Source organism: Equus caballus, chromosome 17 (genome assembly GCF_041296265.1).
Source record: "Equus caballus isolate H_3958 breed thoroughbred chromosome 17, TB-T2T, whole genome shotgun sequence".
NCBI lineage: Eukaryota > Metazoa > Chordata > Mammalia > Perissodactyla > Equidae > Equus > Equus caballus.
The window spans coordinates 46,796,075-46,820,660 of NC_091700.1; the positions used below are offsets into that span (position 1 = coordinate 46,796,075).

General features: G+C 37.8%; 1 long non-coding RNA gene across 2 annotated transcripts in view; it reads left to right on the forward strand.

The window, feature by feature from the left end:
• Positions 1-24,586, forward strand: part of LOC138918519 (uncharacterized) — a 71,971-nt gene that overhangs the window by 25,749 nt on the left and 21,636 nt on the right. For both annotated transcript variants that reach the window (XR_011427970.1, XR_011427971.1), the window contains exon 3: positions 17,128-17,175. This is a non-coding gene — a long non-coding RNA (uncharacterized lncRNA). The remainder of the gene's footprint in view (positions 1-17,127; positions 17,176-24,586) is intronic.

Genomic DNA, 24,586 nt, shown 5'->3' on the forward strand with positions numbered 1-24,586 from the left:
GTAAAGGCAAACTATATAGAGACCAGCTCTCACAAAAACTAAAAGCAGCTTCAACCCAGGCTGGATAAAGGTGATTTCCCTAGCTTACCCACCCAGAAGTTATCCCCTATAAAGAAAGATAATGGCACCCAGAGCCTCAAATAATCTCTGTAATTTTTCATAGAATCGAATCATGCTCAGTATTCAATTAAAAAGTTCTAGCATACCAGGAAACCAGCCAAATGACCAAAAACCATTTGAAGACAATATAAACAGGTCCAAAAAAGGTATGGATGAGATACTGGGGTTATCAGACACATACTTAAATACTGTGTTAAACATATTAAAGCAAATTGATGACAAGATGGAGAATTTCAACAGATATACAGAATCTATAAAAAAGAACAAGAAAGGGGCCTGCCCATTGGCATAGTGGTTAAGTTCACATGCTCCACCTCAGAGGTCCGGGGTTCACTGGTTCAGATCCCAGGTGTGGACATACACAGCACTCATCAAGCCATACTGTGGCAGGCATCCCACATATAAAGCAGAGGAAGATGGGCACAGATGTTAGCTCAGGGCCAATCTTCCTCAGCAGAAAGGGGAGGATTGTGACAGATGTTAGCTCAGGTATAATCTTCCTCAAAAAAAAAAAAAAAGAATAAGATAGGGGACCAGCCTGGTGATGTAGTGGTTGGGTTCGCATGCTCTGCTTCAGCAGCCCAGGGTTCTCTGGTTTGGATCTTGGGTGTGGACCTACATGCGGCTCATCAAGCCATGCTGTGGCAGTGTCCCACATACAAAACAGAGGAAGTCTGGTACAGATGTTAGCTGAGTAACAGTCTTCTTCAAGTGAGAAGAGGAAGATAAGCAACAGATGTAAGCTCAGGGCCAATCTTCCCCACCAAAATTAAAATAAAAGAATAAGAAGGAAAGTCTAGAACTTAAAAATACAATAAATAAAATTAAAAATTCAGTAAATAAATTAGGAGCACATTCGACATAGCTGAAGGGAGAAATAATGAACCAGAATGTAGGCCAGTAGAAAATATCCACACTGAACCACAAAGAGAAAAATAAATGCAAAATCAAGAAAAAGAAGGTGAGAGATACATAGGACAATGTAAATTATTATATATAAATTTATAATTGTAGTGCCAGGAAGAGGAGGAAGAGAATGGGCAGAAGCAATACTTGATGAGATTTTTCCAAAACTGATGAAAGGCATCAAGTCTCAGACACAAGAAACCCTATGAATCCCATAATGGACAAATACAAGTAAATCGCGGCAAGGCACACCATCATAAAACTGTTGAAAACTGATGACAAAGATAAAAATGTTAAAATTGCGACCACTATAAAGAAACGGAATTTTTCAGTCACTCAGAAACCTCTCCTTGTGTGCTATCCTGATCACAGTGCACTGCCTAACTTAAGAGCAACCCTCATCCTATCATACCTTTATTGTAATGTCTTTCTTGTGTTTATAATTTTATTATCCAAATATGCATCTCTAGACACTATAGTCTAGTCTTGCCCACTAAACAAAGTTTGATATGGCACATAAGTCTCTTCTAATCTACTGGAGCCCCTCCAAGCTTTTCTTCTCCATAGACTTTATCTGTTGAAGATCCTGGGCTGTTTGACTTGTAGAATTTCCCAAAATCTGGATTTTGTTATTCTCATAATCATGGTACAGGTCAACAAGTCCCTCTCTCGTCTGTGTTCCTTGAAAATTTTTAGCTGGATCCAGAGCCTTGAACATTGTATTTTCTGGAAGAATTTGTCACCAATACCTGCACTAAAGGAAATACACAAGGGAGTTCTTCAGGCAGAAAGAAAGTGATGCTAAGTGACAGCCAAAAATTATAGGAAAGAATAAATAGAAAGGAAAAGATATATATGTAAGTAAATCTAAATAAATATTGACTCTATAAAACAATACTAATAATAACTTATGGAGTTTTAAATATATGTAGATTAAAATACATAACAATGATAGCATAAAAGTCAGAAAGAAGAGAAGTAAAGCCAAAGTGTTCAAAGGTCCTTTCATGGCACAGGAATTCATAAAAAACCGCTAATTTATATTATACTTTAATAAGTCCAGGATTTACGTTGAATGCTAAAGTAACCTCTGAAAGACTGCCAAAAGATTATATAACTGCCAACATGTGAAAAAATGGAGTAGTAAAATCTATTTGACTAACCCAAAAGAAGGTAAGGAAAAAAAAAAGGAACATAGAATGAATGGTATAAATTGGAAAAAAATAGTAAGGTGGTAAATTTAAACCAAAGTATTTTGGCAATTATATTAAATGTAAACAATTTTTAAAATTTATATTGTCAATCTGTATTAAAAAATAACAAAACCCAATAGTGCAAGGCTTATAAGAGAAGCATCTTCAATACAAGGACACAGGAAGAGTAAGTGAAAAAAATGGAGAAAGATACACCATACAAGCCCTAACCCAAAGGAAGCTGGCATAGTTATACTTGTGTCAAACAAAGTGAATTGTAAGGCAAAAGGGCACCATTTAAAAATGATAAAAGGGTTAATCCACTAAGATGAGAAAATAATCTTAAATTTGTAGTGTTTAAAAATGTAGGTTCAGAACATATAAAGAAAAATGATTGCATTAAAGGAGAAATAGGCAAATCCACAATCAGAGTGGAAGCTTTTAAACCTTTTTCTCACTGAAACTGATAGAACAGAAAAATACAATAGTGAGAAAAATCAGACATGGTCCCTGCCTGTATTGACTTGCATTGGGATAAGGGACACAGTAATCAGAAAAGCACATGAATGAATGTAAAATTGCAAGTTAGCTGAGTGCCCTGACAGTTTTATGACAGTGGATGTGACATGGGCTGAGGAAATCAAGAAAGGCTTTTCTTAGAAAGTTACACTTGATCTCAGATATGAAAAACTAATAGTGGTTACTGAAGGAGAGTGGAAGTGGAAGGTGGGGCAAAGAGCTTTAGACATCTGGCATCATGGCATCTGCAAAGATCCTGTGGTAGGAAGGAGCCCGTGGTTTGAGGAACTGAAAGGAGGCTTGAGTGATTGAAGCACAGTGCATGAGGAAAGTACTCAAAATCAAGCTGGAGAGATGGGCAAAGCTAGACCATTGAGAACTTTGCAGGCCACGTTAAAGATATTGGACTTTATCCAGAGAGTCCTGGGAAGGCAATCGAGAGTGTTAAAGCAGGTTTATATTATCATTGGATTTAAGTTTGGAAAAGATTGTTCTAGCTGTGGCTTGAGAATGGATTTTCGAAGGTCAGCGTCAACAGAGGAGGCTAACCAACTCAGCAGTTTTTACCAGATGAGGGATGATGGTGGAGACAGTGGTGATGGGGAGGAGTCAGATTCAAGGGACATTGAAGGGGTAAAATCAATGGGATTTGGTGAAGGATTCTGCATGGTGACTGAGGGCAAGGGATGCATCACGGATGTCCTTTCAGGATTTTGCTTGTGCAAATGGCCTGAGAGTGATTCCATTCTCTGAAATAAGAAACACAGGAAGAGGGCCAGGTCTTGGAGAGAAGATCATACATTCAGTTTTGGACATGTTGAGATTGAGGTTTTTTCTGCTAGAAATTGTTCTATGAAATGTCTTCTCAAGGCTCTTCATTGATTTTTCTTTGTGGTTTGGTTTGTTTTATTTGCTTGCCTTACCCCCTCCAGTCTGACATTTCACAAATGCAATTGCAAGCCCTGACTCTGGATATTTATCATGTCACTGCATCAAAATATTGACACTTGCCTAATTTGAACCTTCCCAGGGAGTAATGCAAACAACAGAGAAGGTGGAAAATTTGTTGCGATCTCCAGGTGTGCTTGCAGGGTGTTGGACACTGACCCCAGTTAGAGTCCAAATGTGTCAGGGAACTTTCCTGGCTCTGGCTGTCAAAGGCCATCAAACGTGGCAGGATCACTTTTCTGGAAGATGCTGCACAAGGATGAGCAAACCAAGTTTAGGAGAGTTGGCCCTCAATACACAGGGCCATTTCAGAGAAATGCTAATGAGCCCTCCCTTCACTGAAAATTAAATCTGTCAAGCATATGAATCAGGTGTCATGTAAAGGAGAGGCCAATCAACTCTTCCAAAGCAATTTCCTGTTAGAGCTCCAGGATGGGAGATGCCATTTCCCTTGCTCCATGGTGGTTGCGATCCTGTTGGCAAATAGTTTTGAAATCCTTTCCATGAGAAAGAACACAGTGAAGATGACAGCCTGTGCAAAGTTAGTTCACACACAAGAAAAGGAAACATAGAATCATGGCTATTTCTCTCTCTATTTTTTTGGCTTTGACCAGTAACTTTATGAGGATGTATCAGGCGCTTTTTTTCAACACATTTTTTCCTCCTTTTGCCCCCATAAGTCCTTTTATTCTTTTGGGGCTTAACTTAAAAGAAGAAACTGAATTTCTATATGTTAACATTTGGTAACAAATTTGGTTATGGTATTTGATTGGAATGAGGTTTATAGATTATATGAGGTTTAAATTATGTGTTCTTCTTTAAGAGAGCTTAAATTTTAAGGTTTTGCCCCAAATTGTTATTATTGAGTCTGCCTACAATTTCCACAATAGGAGAATTGAAGGGAAGATCCACTTCCTTGCTTGAAATGGAATCTTGAGTTGTGTACAAAGGAGATAGGAGAAAGATGATTTACAGCTATTTCACAAACTATGGGCAGTAATTTGATTGTCAAAGGAGGAAAGGTGGTGGATGTTCAAGAACCTGTTATTTTATGTGATTTTCTGTATTTCTGATTTGTTTGAGGATCATCATTTTAGGAATTTATAAAATAAAAGGCTATACACATGTAGCCTGGAACTGGATTAAAGAGCCATGACTTTGCTTAATACCAATGCTGCTCAACATAAAAACACCGTAGACTTTTGAAGGAGGGAGGCACTTAAGCCATCAGGTAGTCCAGGGTTCTCTGGAGGGCCTGTGATTTGGAATCCTGTTTTTAATCCTCCTCATTTCCCATTACCCATGAGGAAACAAAGTCCCAGAGAAGAAGTGTCCTGGTAAAAGTCACGTGATTTATATCTCATAATTCATCTTCTTGTGAATTTTCTTCACAAGTTGAGCCAGTCTATATTTTAACAGGCTGATTTGCATACTACAAAGAGAAAGTCTCAAATGATAGCACTGGGAAGAACGGTGCTATTTGAAGTCCTTTTCCATGGCTTCCGGGCTTTGGATGTGTTTAGGTCATTTTTATTTCCAATTCGGATTCCTGCAGACTCTGTAATTAGGAAGAGGCCATCAGGTTCTAGGATAATTGCTGAGTGGAATTGAGGGAAATAAGAAGAGGGAAGCAACTCAGAGCATGTCTGAACTTGCTCTTTTTTGGACCCCTCCTGCACACTGATAACTGAGTATGGAGCTCTTGAGCTGATAAACAAAGGTCTTGGACTTGAGTGTTTTGCTTTCATGTTTGCAACTTTTGTGTTTGTTTCCTTTCCTCTAAGAGAACACTTACTTACTCCCCATGTGGCCCCCAACCATATATTGAGAAATATGGGCCAAGACTACCTCTTAATAATTTGTCATGTTGTTGCTTGTTCTTGAATTTGATGGATGAGACAAATGACCTAGAGTTTGTGATTAATGGAACTGCATCTCCACTCCAACCCTAACTCATTAACCAATGATTTCTACTTGTTCCTGTCAGATTAACAAATCTGCCAGTGGCTTTCATTTAAATCTGGAGCTAAGCCGATCGTCTCAGTTGTGTAGGGGAGGAAGACATTTCCTCTACCTGCTCTGGGTCCTTCTGGCTGGGAAATGAATTAAATTCACATGAGACAGAATAACAGGAGAAAATTAAACAAAGCTTCATAACATGTATACATGGGAGAGGCTCGGGCAAACTGAGCAACTCAACAAAATGGCTGAAGCCACCACCTTAAATATCATCTTCAGCTAAAGACAAAGGAGGATGTTGGGAGTGGGCGGAGTCAGTTACTGGAGGTTACCAGACAAGTACAGTAAACAAAAGTAAGATTATTATGCAGATTTAAGTCCATGCCTTCCGTATTGATAAGAGTTTTTAGAGATAAGGTCATACCCCCTTCTTTCTGCTGCAGGGAGGGAGACACATTTACAGATGGAGATTTCCTTTACAAAAGTAAAGGTAAGTAAATTATACTTTTCAGAGTTTCTTTCCTGTCTGCAGTTTTTTAAAAGTAACCAGCCCAAAATAATCCTCATGCCAAAGAGACATATCATGGGGTGGCCAATTCCAGTCCCCCACAGTTGCAATACTCTGATTCATTCTGAACAATCATTTGGGGGAATAGCCTTGGTTTTCCCATCTGTAAAGTGAATTCAATTTTGGTGACACTGGTGTTAAAGTAAAAATAACTTTAAGAAAATTGCTGAAGGCTGTGACGTATGACCTAGTGTATTATTATTTTATAATGGAGAGTTTTACCCACCAAAGAGAAGACCTATCAGCTGCTCATGGCATTGCTGGTAATTTATTATTAATGATTTCTAAAAATTCCAGCATTGCAGGAAGCTTCAAGTATCATTACTGCATTACGTTTTGCTTTTGTGTTAATAGACAGCTATTTTTCACTGTCACTTTCACGGGTAGCAAGAGAGCACAGATGAATAATTTTAATGAATATGGGACAGTAGAAGATATATTCCAGGCTCTGTTACTTGTTATTAATTGAATGATCAAATTCGGCTTTATCAGAACTGAGAATTTCCTGGACCCAGATAAGAACCCATAAACCTCCTTCTTGCCACTGCCCTCTCTACATCACACTGACTCAGGGGCAGGGGACAGGAAACATTGACTTTAGTTAGCACTTTGATGCTTAAAGAATTAAGAAATCTACAGCATCATGTTTTTGCTTTCTACATAATTGAGAAGAAAAAAGTCATGGTGTAGTTTCATACAGTGGAGAAACTTCTGTTCAATTCCACTTCTCTATGGATCAGAGCAAGGAAGCCCTTTTGATGTCACCAAAGAGATCTTCTTCTAGAAAGCTTTTTAAAAAATCATATCTCGAAGAGGAATCTCTGCTTTGCAAACAACTCTTGGAGGTAAGGACTCCCTGCTTCCCCACAATCTGGAATAACCTGAGTCAAGCCCAGTTATACTGTAGAAGCAAACTATGCTAAGCCCCAGTGTTACAAATGGAAGGAATTCCTTTCTGTCTAAACCACGAATCCTCATTCTACAACTCTAGCTTGTGATTTGTCTCTTCAAAGTGTTAGTGCCCCAGGGATGGCTGTATCTGCAGGTGCTGACAGTCAGCAGGAACAAGGACATCAAGGGTCTTGTTTTGTCTCCTCTTCTTTTCCATGTCTGCCCTTTGGTTAGTTGGTGCTGTGAGAACAAACTTACAAGTTTGAATGGCATATTTTCAAAGGGATAAGTAATACCAAAACAATAGCTCTCTGCCAACGTGGCAAAATTGGCAGATGTAAAGGGTGGAGGAAGGAGATATTTAGCATGTATACACTCATTATTAATAGCTTACAGTGAAGCAATTGCATGTTTTGTTTTGATATCTTCTGATCACATAGAGTTCTCCTTTATGCAGTCCAAGCATGTGCAACAAATACTTTCTTGTCCAATTATGGATAGCAGTGTATTTTTTCCCAGTCAGCGGGGTCCTTGGTTGTATGGTAACAGTCAGCAGGAATGAGGACATCAGGGTTCTTGTTCTTCTCTCCTCTTAGTTTCCACGCCTGCCCTTTGATGTTTGGCTTTAGTTTATTTGACGCCAAGAAATGGCTCTAGATGCATCATATTTTCCACCCATTAATCAATGCTAATCCAAAGAAGCGTGAGGCATAGACAGGAAAGGTCGCTTGCCTTCACTTACAAAAACAGCTAGTGTTTATACTTGGAATGTGTTCTAGACAAATTAAAGGACAAAAGAGAATGCACTATCCATTAAGCATCGTGACAACCTGGCTGTGAAAAGTCAGAATTCATTCAGAGTCAGTAAATGGATATTGTAATATCTGTATCTGTATTATGGTTTAGTGAAGTATTTCCTAAAAGGCATTTCATGGAAGAGAAGTCCTTGGAGATGATTGAGAGAGGGATTCTGGGGTTCAATAAATTTGGGGAATGTTTCATACAAGATTTCCATCTTTGAGACTCCCAATGCATAATACAATTTCACAGTTCTAACAACTCCTCCTACTAAAAACAAAACAAACAAGTGAAATCACTATACTTCATATAACCCAGCATTTCTAAAACTCATTTGATCACAAATCACATTTTTAACTCACTTTTTGGAATAATACCTCTTTTTTTTTTAAAGATTTTTAAATTATTTTCCTTTTTCTTCCCAAAGCCCCCTGGTACATAGTTGTATATTCTTAGTTGTGGGTGCTTCTAGTTGTGGCATGTGGGACGCCACCTCAACGTGGTTTGATGAGCAGTGCCATGTCCGTGCCCAGGATTCGAACTGACGAAACACTGGGCTGCCTGCAGTGGAGTGCGCAAACTTAACCACTCGCCCACGGGGCCAGCCCCTGGAATAACACCTCTTAATTTCTGAAAGTAGCAAGTGAAACAAATGGTCTATAAACAGTTTGGGAGCAGATCAGTATTTTAAATCAAAGATAAAGTTTCCAACCCAAGGTCTGCTACTGATTTGTAGTACATCACAAGTGACCATCATATTCTGTTATACCTTATCATTAACTTTTACTTTCAAATGAAAATAATAATATATGTGGAAGTTTATTAAGTTCTTATGATGTGTCAGGCACTGTACTAAGTGTTTTATATGGCTTATCCCATTTATTCCTTTAAATTTGCATTTATCTTTAAATAAACCCAAGTAGTTCAAAAATACATTCTCTTTTTTTAAAAATGAAAAAAAAGAAAGAAAACTCCTTTAATTTTAGTATATAAACATCCAGATTTTTTCCTGCATATTTAAATAAAAATATGTGTCCTTGGAAAAGCATATACATTTCTCATTTTTTCACATAGACAGAATCATATTGTGCATACTATTGTGCAATTAGCTTTTTTCATTTAACAGTATGTGTTAGAGACATTTCTATGTCAGTATATGCACCTCTACCACATTCCTTTTAATGGCTTCTTGACATCAATGGTCCACATGTACCCCCAATCTTTTATTGGTAGATATTCAGCTTATTTTCAAATTTTTCACCAATGTAAACAATTATTTTAATATTTTTATTTCTTTTTCTGGTAGTATGGCAGATAGAGAAACTCAAATGATGTCCTTATTGAAACAACCAGAATTCTGGAGAAAACACAGAATATATCTGTTGGTACATAAGGAAGGAATCCTCAGAGGTCAATAATACAGTAAAAGCAGGGACTCTGCGGCAAGAGATTGCCAAAATTGTCTTTGTTTCTGAGGTTTTCTATTGAACCCTGGAAAATTTGAGCTACTGCTTGGTGAGATGCAAGAGCCAAAAAGTAAAACTTATTGTCCATAAAAGGAGCTGAAGTCAATAGAAAACACCCAACATGAAGCTGGCATCCAAAGCTACACCTTCAGTATAACGGTAAACAAGAAGTAAAACCACCATCCAGAAGGGACCATAAATAAATTTATCTCGCTCAACCTGGGTACTGGGCAGGGGATGAAGGTAATCGCTTCTGAGAATTCAAAACCATAAATCTGACTCCATGTGGGCTTCCAATCTAGTTCATGATGCCGTTGTGTCTCAAAAGACATCAAGTAAAGACTACAAAGTGGACCCAGGTTATTGATGCCCCTAGGCATATTATGTAACCAGAAGAAATACAAATCTTCTTAGAGAACTTCAACCCAGGCCTCAAATAATTCCCACCAATATTGTTATTTAAAAAGTTATCAGCCTACAGTCAAAGTTCACAAAACACATAAGGAGCCAAGATACCATGAATGAAAACCAGCATAAATAATAGATAGGAGAATCAGACTTGCAAAAACTTCATATATTGGAATTATCACACACTAATGATAAAAATAACTAGGTTTAAGATTTTGAGAAATAAAGGAAAAGCTTGAGGATATGAACAAGAATAGAAAAATTTAAAAGAAGAATCAAATATATTTGTAAAAGAATCACTAGAGAACTAGAATTCTAGAAGTAACAAATATACAAATTGAAATTAATAAGGCATTGTAAACAGCAGATAAGACAGACACAGCTAAAGAGAGAATTAGTCAATTGAAACACAGAACTAAAGAAGCTATATCAGAATATAGTCCAGAGATAAAGAGAAAGAAAATATGAAAGAGAGGTTAAAGACATGGATGATAGAGTAGGAATATCTGACATAAACTGATGAAAATTCCAGAGGGCAATAACCGAGATAGTGGGAAAAAGACAATATTTAAAGAGATAATGGCTGAGAATTTTCTATAATTGTTGAAAGAGTCTAATACTCATTTTCAAGAAGCCAAAGAGTAACAAGTATGATAAAAATGAGAAACCGACATCTAAACATATCACACTGATACAAAACAACGAAGAGAAAGAGATTTTTAGAAAATAACCCCCAAGAAGACACAGCCACCTATCAAGAAAAGGCTGTTAGAGTGGTGGCTAACTTCTCAAAAGCAACAAGAATTTCTTCAGGCTGAGAGAATATAAATGTCAACTTAGACTCTTATACTAAGAAAAAATTTTTCAAGATTGAGGTGAGAGCCAGCCCCGACGGCCTAGTGGTTAAAGTTCAGCATGCTCCACATCAGTGGCCTGGGTTAGATTCCCAGCCACGGAACCACACCACTTGTCTGTCAGCAGTCATGGTGTGGTGGCACCTCACATAGAAGAACCAGAAGGACTTACAGTGAGAATATACAACTATATCGGGACTTTGGGGAGAAAAAAAAAGGAAGATTGGCAACAGATGTTAGCTCAGTATGAAGCTTCCCCAGCAAAAAAAAAAAAAAATTGGGGTGAAATGAAGATATTTTTTATCCTTTTGCTTAGCCAGCCTTGCTTAGCCATCCTTACTATGTACTATTTACCTTGTCAAAGAATGGTTGCTTCACCTCTGAGCAGTGCCTCTGCATGCTGGGTAGAAAAAAGGGAAACAGCAAATGGCAAGAAACACGCCAGCTGGGTCTGCTCCTTTTTTTCTGGAAATCTTATCCAGACTTCCACTTACATCTCATTTGCCAGGACTCCATCCCCAGGGCTCACTTATCTGCAAGGGAGCTTGAGATGTATTACCTCCCCCAACAAAATTTAATTTCTGTTTGTAAAAAGGAGGAGTGGGGTAGGAATAGGAGTTGAGATATAGAAAATCTAGGATATAAAAAGTTGGAGTAGGAATATTACATAAGCCACTAATTAATGATTTCTGCCATAATCAAGAATAAAATGTGGCTTATGTCCTCAAAGAATTCACAGCCTGGTGAGAGAGATGGACATGTGAAAAATGTAAATGTGGAATTCCAGACACTTATTTCTTTAGTCCCTTCTACAAATCAAATGGACAGGCTTTACTGCTATCATTTTGGGTCTTTGTTTATTCATCATTCCATCAGCAAACCAATCAACTGACTTTAGTAAGCAGCCTCTTGTGCTAGGAATTATCCTAGGTCGAGGTACAGAGGTACAGAGAAAAATCAAAATATGCTAGTGCAAAAAATTATTGTGACGTAAATAGGGAGAAAAGGAATAAAAGAGAGTGTTACAGGTTGAATTGTATCCTCTCAAATTCATGTGTTGAAGTCTTAACCCCAAGAACCTCAAAATGTGACCTTATTTGGAGATAGCATCTTTACAGAGGTAATCAAGTTAAAATGAAGTCTTCAGGGTAGGCCTTAATCCAACATGACTGGGGTCCTTATAAAAAGAGGAAATTTGGACACAAACATGCATAGAGGGAAGGCAGTGTGAAGAGACAGGAAATAGACAATCATTTATAAACCAAGGAGACAGGCCTGGGACAGGTCCATCCCTCACAGCCCTCAGAGGGAACCAACCCTGCAAACACCTTGATTTTGGACTTTTAGCCTCAGCCTAGAACTGAGGAACAATCAATTTCTGTTGTTTAAGCCATCCAGTCAGTGCTACTTTGTCATGGCAGCCATAACAAACTAATATAGAGGGGATGGTAGATTCTTTTGGAGGCATGGAGAAGTGAAAATGTTTTAGAAAAGGCTTCATGGATTAGCTGAAGGTTGAGTTGTAGGATGAGTAGACATTCACCAGGCAGAGTTATAGAAGGAGAAGCAGTAGGAATTCCAGTCCGAAAGGATGTTCTAGGTAAGGATTCAGAAGTAGGATGAAGTGTGGTGTGACTGAGAAAGCACAATAGCAAGAACATAGGTTTTGAGGTAAGATGCCATAAGAAAGGAGACTGGAGCGGTAGGATGCTCAGATTAAGAATGATCTATGATTTCACAAAAAAAAGTATCTCTTTGAAAAATAAATATAAGGTAGGGAAGTCTTTGTAGCTAGTTTTTGTTGGTTATTTTTTTGTGTGACGAAGATTGTCCCTGAGCTAACTTCTGTTGCCAGTCTTCCACTTTTTTGCTTGAGGAAGACTGTCCCTGAGTTAACATCTGTGCCAATCTTCCTCCACTTTGTATGTGGGATGCCACCACAGCATGGCTTGATGAGTAGTGTAGGTCCATGCCTGGGATCCGAACCTGAGAACCCCAGGCTGCCAAAGTGGAGTGTGCGAACTTAACCACTACACCACTGGGCCAGCCGCCTGTAACTAGTTTCGTATTGGAGTGAGTCTATTTCTGATTTCTTTATTGCATTTAAATGATCCTTCTTCATCAGTTGAAGCTAATGTTCAGACGAAATTTGTTCCCTCTAATCTCCAGTGCATTCTGCACAGTGGCCAGTACACTTTCTGGCACATTGTGTTGAACAAATAGTTCCTAATGGAAATGTGGAGCTGTGTACTCAGTGTGTAGTGAAGCTAACGGCTTGACATCCTTTCATGAAGTCAAGATCTTAGTCCTTCTAATACAAATGAATTCTTTTGATTCCTTTGAGACAGTTTAAGAGTTAGGCCTTTGCTCAAAGACATGAAATCACTTAATGTAGAAAATCATATTGTCTATGGATAGGTTGATATACAACTGCTACAATTATGTCTCTTCAAATAATTGTGACATTCTTGTACCTTTCTAATTTGAAACTTCTGCTCTGGTTACATGTTTCATTACTCAATTTAATCAAATCAAGTACACACAGGAAATATTGGAAAAGCAGCAGGTATAGGCCTTGCGTGTTCAAGATCAGAGAATAGAAAACTCCAGTGTGTTTTAAAATAGAAACTTTTTCAATTAAACCAACTCCCTCCTGCTCAATAAAATCCATCTAAATCAAATGTGATGACAGTGCTTCCTAACTATAATAAATGACTGTAAATAAGCAATCTAATCTTCAATGCCCACAACATGAAATATAATTAACCCAGCATAACCTTCATTATAATATTTGTCACACCTTGAATCAAGGTTATCAAAATGCCCATTATTTATAAGAGACAGCATCCATTCATTGGGTTAAAAAATTCACCAACGCACTCTGTTTGAAAGATTTTTAACAGATTAGAAAATTGTCTCCAATTTTTATAATGGTGCAGGTAGATTTTTTAAAATAGGTCGTCCATATCCTTTTTGGCATTGGGATAGTATAACTAGGGAGCATTTTCAAACATCCTTTTTTCAAATTCTCTCTCTGTATAGCAGATACTTCTTTGAAAAGCAATTAATTTCTCACTCCTCATTAAAATAAGTGTGTTCACATTTCTAAAATACCAGCTAGCTTACTATCAGCCACATGTCGTGGTAGAAACGGTAAGTAATCTGGGTCATTCATCTTTTTATAGAAGAAAGTAACTCATCTTAAAATGTAACAGCTCTCTTAAGTGCCTGGCCATGAAATAACAGGGAACCTCTGGATAGGACAACAGAATCTTATGGTCACAGGCACAGGCACGTGTCAACAGCAAACTGTCAGAATATGCTAAAAATGAACGAACACAGAAGATGTTACTCTTAACACCTCTGTCTTGTAAAACCTGTCAATTGTGGGTTATACAAACCTCTCACACTTGGACCAAGTGAGGAAGCCAGTAGCAATCCATATGTTAACGGTGAATTTTAATTTGTTTTTTAAGATAAATAAATAGAAGTTTGTTATGCTCACCAACTGGGATGCCTGCACTCTACTTTGGAGACCATTGCACCAAACAGCCATTGACTTCAAAGTATGTGGGAAAAGGATCTTTGAAGGGGGACTGTGTTTATGAGTTCCCATGGTTTCTTCAGATTCAGGATATGCAGTTCTCAGGTTATGCTGTACTTAGGATATGGAGTACTTAGGATATACAGTACTCAAGATATATAGTACTCAGGATATGGAGTACTCAGGATATACAGTACTCAGTATATGCAGAACCGTTTTTGACTTGGAATACATTTCTCCATGGTAGCCACTTTGTGATTCTAGCATCTGGAGTCATTTCTTAGATATTTTTTAACTTAAACCATAGCTATTTAATCTATAATCTAAACTAATAACTATCATGTTTTGGCCACATAATAAATTAAGTAGATTTATACTTTAGGAATGAACCAATCCGGGAATTATTCTGATTATCATGAAAATGTAACATGCATAGTAGGCCTTTTACTTCTTTGTACTATGGTGAGTGTATCCACCTCCTTACTCACCTAGGTCCTGCGTGGAGGGTGGGCTCAGTGACACAGTCAGGAGAATCAAATTATCTTACAATTAGGTTCTGCCAGCAACAGTGGAGGAGAGTCCTAGGCCCTCCCTTTCCTGAACACCATGTCAACTGCTTTTTCTGAAATGATAATAAATACACTAGAAACTAAGGATAACAAAATCCATTCTTTACCCAAGGGTTCAGTTTATGGGTGTAAAGGAGGATCTCTCAACCATGATACGATTGACATTTTGGGCCAGATGATTCTTTATTGTGGAGAACCGTCCTGTGTATTGTAGGATGTTTAGCAGGATGCCATCCTCTCCTACTCACTGGTACTCCTTCCCCCAATTATGACAACTAAACATGTTTCCAAACATTTCCGAATGTCCCCCGAGGGGCAAAATCACCCTGATTAAGAACTACTAGTTTAGAGCTAAAAGAGTCTAGGGAGCATTTGGTGTTTTGCTGCCTCTTTCCTTTGCACCACACAAGGTTGTTGTTAGTGCCATGGAGTCGATTCCAACTCCTAGTGAACCTGTACACAGCAGAGTGGAACCCTGCTCAGACTTTCTGTGCCATCCTCTCACCTTCCGGCACTGTATCAAACAACGTTCCACTGCTATTCACAGGGTTTTCATGGCCAGTTTTCTTGGAAGTGAGTGGTCAGGTCATTCATCTAGTCTGTCTTACCCTGGAAGCTCCACCAAAACCTGTCCACCGTGGGTGACCAGGCTGGTATTTGAAATACTGATGGCATAGCTTTCAGTGTTACAGCAACACACAGCTGGCACAGTGTGACAACCGACAGAAGGGGGATGTGGTTTCCTGACTGGAAACGAGCTGGGGGTGCAGTGGTAAGAGGACCAAATCTTAACCCAACAACGGGGCCTAGATTTTTAGGGATTTCTAGCGTGGGTTCTTCCTCTTTCCTTTCCTAGATCCCAGTCCTATCTTCCTGAAGTCTTCTTTTTATCCCTTTTCTTTCTTAGTATCCTTACTGTCTCTATTTCCCTGGACATGCTACTCAACCCTACAAAGATGATCAACCCTCAAGTCCATTCTTATCTTGCCAATTTCACAGCCCCCATTGCACAAGGAATATCAAGGCTTTTCTCCTTCCTCCTGTTTCTGCTGACTCTCTGAGTGGAGGAGTGAACTCATTTCTCAGCGTTTATGGGACCCAGGGTAGGATGGGGCAGAGGAAGGGATCCAACTACCTCTTACAACAGTGCTGCTACCACGCAAGTCAATGCCACCTTTATCTCCTGCCCAGATCACTGCAGCAAATTCCTCTTTGATCTCCCTGCTTCTCCCCTTGCAACCTACCATTTGTTAGCAGCCCAGAAGCTAGACTGACCCTTATTAAATGTGAATCAGATCCTGCCACTCCTCTGCTCAAAACCCTGCAAAGACTCTTCATTTTACTCAGAACAAAATCCGACATTCTTACATTGGCCTAAAGGCCCTGTGTGATCTGGTCTGTATATTAGCTTCTGACCTCAGCTCCTACTGCTTTTCCCTCCTTGCTCTTGCTGCTTCAGTTACACAGAACTCCTCGCAATTCCTTGACCCAGCAGGCACAATGCTGCCTCACATCCTCTGCACTGCCTCCTCCCTCTGTCTGGACTGCTCTTCCCTCAGATATCCATCCAAACGGCTACCTCCTTCACCGCCTTCAGGTCTCTGCTCAGACGGTAGCTTCGCAATGAGGCCCGTTCTGTTCAACCTGATGAGCATCGCAACCCCTCCCATTCCCTGACACAGCTTTCCCAGACCACCTGACCTACTCTCCTCTGATTTCCTGTAGCATTTATCAACTTCTAATATCCTATACATATTACTTTATTGTGTTTGTTATTTTTACCTTTGTCTGTTTTGTTCACCAACATATCTAGTGTCTAAAATGAATTCAATATTTATTAAATGAATAAGTGAGTGAAGGTTGAATTCTCTTCCTGGTGGAAACGCAGCAGAGAATGGAGAGGGCCTGCCTCACAGACTTTGATGCAACCTCTCCTATAATATGGCAACCAATGCATTATTGACAGTTTGGGTCGGATAAGTCTCTGTTGCATAATGTCAACATACTGTCCATTGAAAAGATTCATTTCTTTCTGAAAGCCCTTATCTGGTCTGTATCTCAAATTCATATTCTTCTTTCTAGCAAAATTTTAATCTTACGCCTTATAATAATAAGAAGAAAAAACCATTGGAAAGCATTTACCCACTTACCTACTCCAGTTTACATGACAAAGCCTCACTCGCCTTACTTCTCTGGAAGCTAGATGGGTGTTGGGTGTGAGTAGTCTCTTCACCACCCCAAAAATATATTTGCAAGCTTTTGGATTATAATCCTTTGTCAGTTAGATCTTAACTAAATTCAAGATGTAAATTACAGCAGACAAACAAGACACTTGGTTTTCTGAATTGTTTAGTGTCTACTAACAATTTCTCTTTTTTCTTTAGAAGAATTAAAGTGAAAGAAATGAAGAAAAGAAGAGGAAAGTGTAAGAGGTAAAAGGAAAAGCCTTCTTCCTCTCGGTGTTAAGATTTTAGTTCTTGGGGTTTGAATCTAGTGCGTCCAATCCGATGTCGATTAGTGTCCTACAACATCGGTCAAGCGGCTAGTGCTTCTTAATCCAGATTGTGGATATGCAGAGTCCATAGAAGCTGAATTTTCCATCTAGAAGTCTCATTAAATTGACACTAGCCACATCTTAAACTACAAACGTATGCACTTTCATCTATAGCAAAAGTAAAATATATTAATTCTGATTTTACTAACTTGTAATATTTAATAATTCTATCAGTAGCTAAAATTTACCTAATGATTACTTACATAGAAATAATTTACTAATTTAAAATGTAAGTATGAATTCAAGTAAATATTTTAATATTTTTGTAAAAAATAATTTTCAAGTATCCTCTACTCCTTTGGAATTATTAAATTATGTGTCTATCTGAGGGAAATAAGAGAATCTATTTCTCTTTGTATTCCACATCTAGAGTGTTCCTGGTACAGAATGGATGTTTACTAGGTAATAGTTAAATGAATAAAATAATTCGTATGTTAAAAAAATCATTTATTGGGGCCGGCCCAGTGGCATAGAGGTTGGGTTTGCAAGCTCTGCTTCAGAGGCCCAGGGTTTGCCAGTTCAGATCCTGGGTACAGACCTACGCACTGCTTATCCAGCCATGCTGTGGCAGGCATCCCACACATAAAATAGAGGAAGATGGGCACGGATGGTAGCTCAGGGCCAGTCTTCCTCAGTAAAAGGAGGAGGATTGGTGGCAGATGTTAGCTGAGGGCTAACCTTCCTCAAAAAAAGAAAAAATCATTTGTTTAATAAAGAAGGTCCCCAAGGAGCATTTGATTTGAAAATACTTTTAAAGCTAGTCTTACTATTGTCTGAATTTGAAAGTAATAAAAATGCTTGTCTTTAAAAATATCCTCTGAATTTAAAGCTATTTGGCAACATACTTAAATACCTAAAATGTTGATAACCTCTAGCCTAGTATTTACACTTGGCATTCAACCTTCAAAATACATTAATAAAAACTTAATGTAATTTAAAATAATATAGTGTATTATGCAACCTAAAATGACCAACAGTAGGAGATAGTTATGTAGCCAATGGCTGCTGTTGACAAAATATTATGCAGGTGTTAATGGTTATATTTATAAAGCACTTTATAACATGAAAAAATCCTACAATATTAAGTTTGAAAAGCTCTATTCTAAATTATGCATAAACTATAAATGTAACCAAGCCAAAACCTACATGTAGAAAATTTACTGGAAAGAAATATTACTCAACGTTATCTATGACTGTGTGTGGGTGTTACAATTATGAGATTTTTTTGCTTTTCATGTTTTTCCCCTAAATTTTTGTAACATGCTGCGCATTCCAAGCTGCCATCATTTTCGCCTGGACCATTGCGACAGCCTCTAAACAGCCTCCCCACTTTCACAGTTGCATAGTTTTTTCATTATCTGTGTATTAGCCAAAGTGATATTTTTAAGTGTTTGACTCTTCTTAATAAGTTGGCTTTCTATTTCAAATAGAATAAAATCCAGAATCTTTAACTGGTTGACAATAACCTGCTTGATCTGACCCTCATGTGAGTCCTACATCTATTGGTTACATACTTAAAGGCATTTCTCATTTCTCCTATAATTCATCACTGTCTTCCTGAAAAAAAGCTACACCTTATTTACTCTCTCCAGTTCACTAAATCCCACCTAAATCATGGCAACAAATCGTATTTCACTCACGGCTTACCCAGCTTGATAATTTCAGCAAGTTTTACTTATAGAACATATGTGTATTTCACTTTCCACTCATATAAATATAGGTGCAGATACGATGGATCACCTTAAAATGCTGCTAGTAATATCCGCTGAAGTAAGGGAATATGAATGTATGATTGACAGGATGAATTCACGGTAAGCAGTGTTCCCTTACTGATTACATAGGAAAAGCGTGCTTTATGCAGCAAAGATCATAATTGCTTCAGAGAGATTAAATCCATTGCTTTAGAGAAGAAGAACTGCACTGACATTTAATCAGTTTCTACCTGTGGTAGATAATTAATATTTGTTATCTGTCTTAAGTCTGGAGGCATTAGTAAATACCTGATACAAGGAAAAGAAACACAGATTACCAAATGGCAGTCTGAAATAAAGCTGCATCTTTTGCTCAGTTCCAGTTCAGTGGGTCTCCTGGGTAGAAATTAAAAGACTAGATCAGTGCTGTCTAATAGAAAAATAATGGAGCCACACAGGTAATTTTAAATTTTCTAGTAGCTACATTAAAAAAGTGAAAAGGAAACAGATGAAATTAATTTTAATAATAGATTTTAAATATATTTTATTTAACTCAAGATATCTAAAATATAACTATATTAGTATGTAATCAATATAAAAATATTAATGATTTATTTTACCATTTTTGTACTAAGTCTTCAAATTTTACTGTGCATTTTGTACTTAGAACCATCTCAGTTTGAACTAGCCCATTTCAAGTGCTGAATGGCCATCTATGGCTTGTGGCCACCACATTGGACAGCATAATGTTCAATAATAAACCAAGAGGAGAAAGTAACCAAAGAAGAGAGAGTCTAAGTTCAGTCCTCTGGGTGGCTCATAAGGCAAATTATAAACGCTTCTCTGGGATCGGTTGCTTTCAGTTTTTGAGACACCAAAACTGAGAAGCCTGGATTCAAACTGTCTGAAACGGGCTGTCCAAAGTTCCAGCCAGCCAAAGGTCAATCAGTGGATGTGCTTGGTTGCACATGGTGGAAACTTGGCAAGATTTCTCTTTGCCATCCAAACAGGTCTGCAATCCACCACAGATGAGAATAGGAGACTTTTATGGCTTCATCAGCCCCATTGATCTTCAGTTAGAATGAGTATAATTGATTATTCAAACAACAATACTCTGGAGACAGAAAGGAGGTACTCTTAATAATTACTCTGGGACAACAGGCATAATATGAGACTGTCCCTGCTGGCAAATAAGGACACGTGGTCATCCTACCTTTAGGCAGCAGTTCCACCTATTCAAAGAACTTGGGTTCTGGAGAGTTAGGCACATGCATCTCCAAGGATCTATGTAACTCAACAAAGAGGAGCCAGTTCCCACAGGAGCCCTGCCCACAAAGCCCTAAATTCCTCCTATAGAATTCTAGGTCTCATCCCAAGAGCCAGCGTCTAAAGGGTCTTTTACTCCCATGTTGATAACATTGCTTTGAGGCAATTTGCAAGCTTCCTGTTTTGCAATTTTCCACTCTGGGTCATGCTTAAATTGGGGGTTTAATGAGAAATGGTTGTTGTCAGCTAAATGGAGCTTCTTCTTGGCAGGGTCTCCCAAGGAAAGTAGAGGACCAGTAAACAAAGCTGTGCATGCGGGTGGCCAGGAGATTTTTTTTTTTCCCTTCTCTTTCTTTCTTTCTTTTTCTCCTATATAAAAAAAGAAGTAGAGCAATCAGCAGTGACAGCCGAGGGAAATATTTCATGGGAAGTAACAGATGGCTTAAGGCCACCGTCATTTCTGAGTGGGAGGGAGAATGCCTGCGGGCCTGGAAAATTGAAGGTTTGGAAACTAATTTTGTTTGACTCTTTAATCCATTTCAAACATGGGCCCCAAAATGGAAGATTAAAGGATTTCACTTTTGCTGCTGAGTACATTCCATTCAGAAAGGTAAAAGATACAGAAGTAGGATGACTGGATGGAACAACAGGAGAGTGAACAGGAGGAACTTACCTTTATTAGCGCTACGGTAGTTGGGTAAAGTTCTCGAATTAGGATTTCTTAGTATTGTTGTTGTTTATGTTAAGTCTGGAGTGCTTTACAAAATTGTCAGACACCCGGTTACCGTACGAGGTTATATTTTATATAGAAACTACGGGTCAGATTACTCGGGGCAAAAAGGCGTAAAGTAAGATTCAGAGATTTGTTAGTGACAGCATTACAGCAAAGGTGATGATGAGCACAACGGACTCAAGTCCATTCATTTATTCATCTAATATTTATTGAGCAGCTACTCTGCAGCTGGTGGTCTTCTGTTTTAGGTTCTGGAATTAGCCCTGAAGGAGGTGGAGAAAGACTCTGTCCTCTACATTATGAGAGCAAGAAATTGACAATAAAGAAGTAAGCGGATAGTAAGATAATTGCAGATATGTATAAGCATGTGAAGAAAACTTAAAAGGGTATTGGGAGAAAGAATAAGTAGGATGGAATGGTGGTACTTTAAATAGTGTGGTCAAGAAAGACTGCTCTGAGGAGGAGGAATTTAACCTGAAACCTGAGTAGTAGGAAGGAGCCTTCTAGGTGGCAGGAATAACGTGCAAAGGGAGCTTGGCCTACCATGTGCCGGGCATCATTCTAGGTGTTAGGGATACAGTGTGAAAAAATTCGGCAACCTTTAGCCCTCATACAGCTTCTATGTCAGTAGGAGTGGAAAAATAAATAAAGGCTAAATAGAAAAACTTCGCTGGGAGATGCTAGGTAGAAAAATTAATCAGGAAAGGTGACAGATCGTGGCTCAGAGAAGGTTTCTCCAAGAAGGTAACATTTGAGCAAGGAGCTGATGGCAGATAAGGGAATGAGCCACACAAATTTATGGGGGAAGACAAGTGTTTTAGACAGAGGGAACAGCCTGCGCAAAGGCCGTAGGCAAGAATATGTGTAGCTTATTTGAGTAACAGCTAGGAGACCAATGTGGCTAGAGTTTACCCTGGAAAAGGACAAGAGCAATTTATATGTAATACTTAATACTTAATGATAGAAGATGATGGGCGCCTTAAAGGTGGAGAGAATCTTTATATCCCAGAACCAACATACCTCCTGAACACAGATGCTCTTTCTCTGACAGCAGAAGGCCTATGTCTAGCTCTGGGAAATAATGCTCATTCCAGGTAATGTGCTTTTGTTTTGGTATTTTCCTCATCTACCTCAAATTCCACAATACTTCCGGATATTATAAACTGCAAAACTGAATATGTGTTCAGAGGTAGTTTGCTTCCATATTTTCTAACTTGATTCATTGATTTGTAAGGAAAGATTAAAGATTCGCTGGCCAATACTGTAAGACTGCATGATTTTATCTATCACCAGTGTGTGGTTTAATCTTCAGTTCTTTAGGAGAACTTCCAGATATCTTTCTGTTACTGATTTCTACTTTAATTCATTATGGGCAGAGAACATATTTGTATGATTTAGACTATTTTACATATATTGAGATTGCTTCATGGCGCTCAATGTCTTAGTGATTGTTCCGTGTGCACGTGAAAAGAATATGTATTCTCTGTTGGGTGGAAGCTCTACAAATGCCAATTAGACTGGTAGTGTTTAATCTTCTATATTCTTAAAGATTTTCTATCTTAGTTTTTTCTACCAATTAGTGAGAGAAATGAGTTGAGATCTTCAAATATAATTGTGGATATGTTTATTTCTCTTTCAAGTTCCATCGGCTATTTCCTTATATATTTTGAAGCTCTATTATAGAGGCATACACATTTATAATTATGTCCTCTTAATTTGTTGATCATTATGAAATATACTATTTTATCTCTGATAGTATTCTTTGAAATAAACTTTATCTGATGTTAATATAATTGGGCTTTGCTTTTTTGTCCAATCTAACCTCTGCCTTTTAATTAGAGCATTTAAACAATTTAAATTTAATGTAATTTTTGATGTAGTTGAGTATAAATCTACCATTTTGATATTTAATTTCTATTTTTCAATTGCTTCTTTGTTTTCTTTTACTCTTCTCCTACTATCTTTCGGAATGAATGCTTTTTATGATTCCATGTTATCTCCACTATTGTCTTATTAACTGTACCTCTTTAATATATTTTAGCAGTTCTTCTTGGGGTTATAATATTCATTTCTTTTTTTTGAGGAAGATTAGCACTGAGCTAACTGCTGCCAATCCTCCTCTTTTTTCTGAGGAAGAATGGTCCTGAGCTAACATCCATGCCCATCTTTCTCCACTCTATATGTGGGACTCCTACCACAGCATGGCTTGCCAAGCAGTGCCATGTCCACACCTGGGACCCGAACCGGCGAACCCCAGGCCGCTGAAGCAGAACGTGTGCACTTAACCTCTGTGCCACTGGGCAGCCCCTATAATATTCATTTCTAAATTATCACTACCTATCTTTAAATAATAGAGTACTACCTAATTTTGTACTACCTAATGTATAGTATAAAAATCTTACAACAGAGTCCTTGTCCTTCCTGTCTTTTGTGTTATTTCTATGATACATTTTGCTTCTACATATTATACACCCCACAATACATTGTTCTTAGTTTTGCTAAAATAGTCAATTATCTCTTAAATAGATTAAACATGTGAAAAATACATTTTACTTTTACCCACACATTGATCATTTCTGACACTCTTCATCTTTAGGGTAGAGCCACATTTTCAAATAATACCGTTTCTTTCTGCTTCTCTTTTTTGCAGTGTAGATCTGCTGACAATGAATTCTCTCAACATTTGCTTGTTTAAAAAGTCTTTATTTTCCCTTAATTTTTGAAAGATATTTTTCCTGGGTACAGAACTCTAGTTAGACAGGTTTTTTTTTTTTTTCCTTTTGAGGCTTCGCTCCATGGTCTACTGACTTGGGTGGATTCTGAAAAAACTTCGGCTGTAATTCTTATATGTGATCCTCTTTACATAATGTGTCTTTTTCTTGCTGCTTTTAAGATTTTCTTTTATTATTGATGTTCTGAAACTTAATTACAGTATGCCTTTGTGTAGTCTTTCCTATGTTTATTCTGCTGTAGTCATTGAGTTTCTTCTATCATTGTATTATTTGTTTTTATTAACCCACTATTTCTTTATTTCTCATATCTTATCTTTTTTGGAGTAATCAAGTATTTTTTATTATTTTATTTCCCCCATTAGCTTGTTAGTTATAGATTAAAGGAGAGGTTAAAATATGCACACTAGACTTATTACTTTCTATAATAAAATTAGTATTTTTTAGCACCTCCCAGACGGTACGGGGAACTTAGAATATTTTAACTCCATTTACCTTCTACTGCCTCTTGTGCTGTTGTTGTCATGTCTTTTAATTCTGCATATATTTTAAACTCCAGAAGATATTATTTTGTTATTATTTTATTTTATTGTTTTATATAGTCAATATATTTACTCACATATTTACCCTTTTTGGTACTCTTCCCATCTTTGTGAATTTCTGTGATTCCATTTAAAATAATTTTTCTACTTCCCAAAGAATTATTTTTAATATTTATTATTGTGTAGTTTGCCAGTACTTAATTCTCTTTTTCTCTGTATGAAAATATTTTTATTTCCCCTCGATTGTTGAAGACTATTTTCACTCAATATAGAATTCTATATTGAGTGCCAGTTATTTTATTTTGGCACTTTTATAGATGCTACCTCA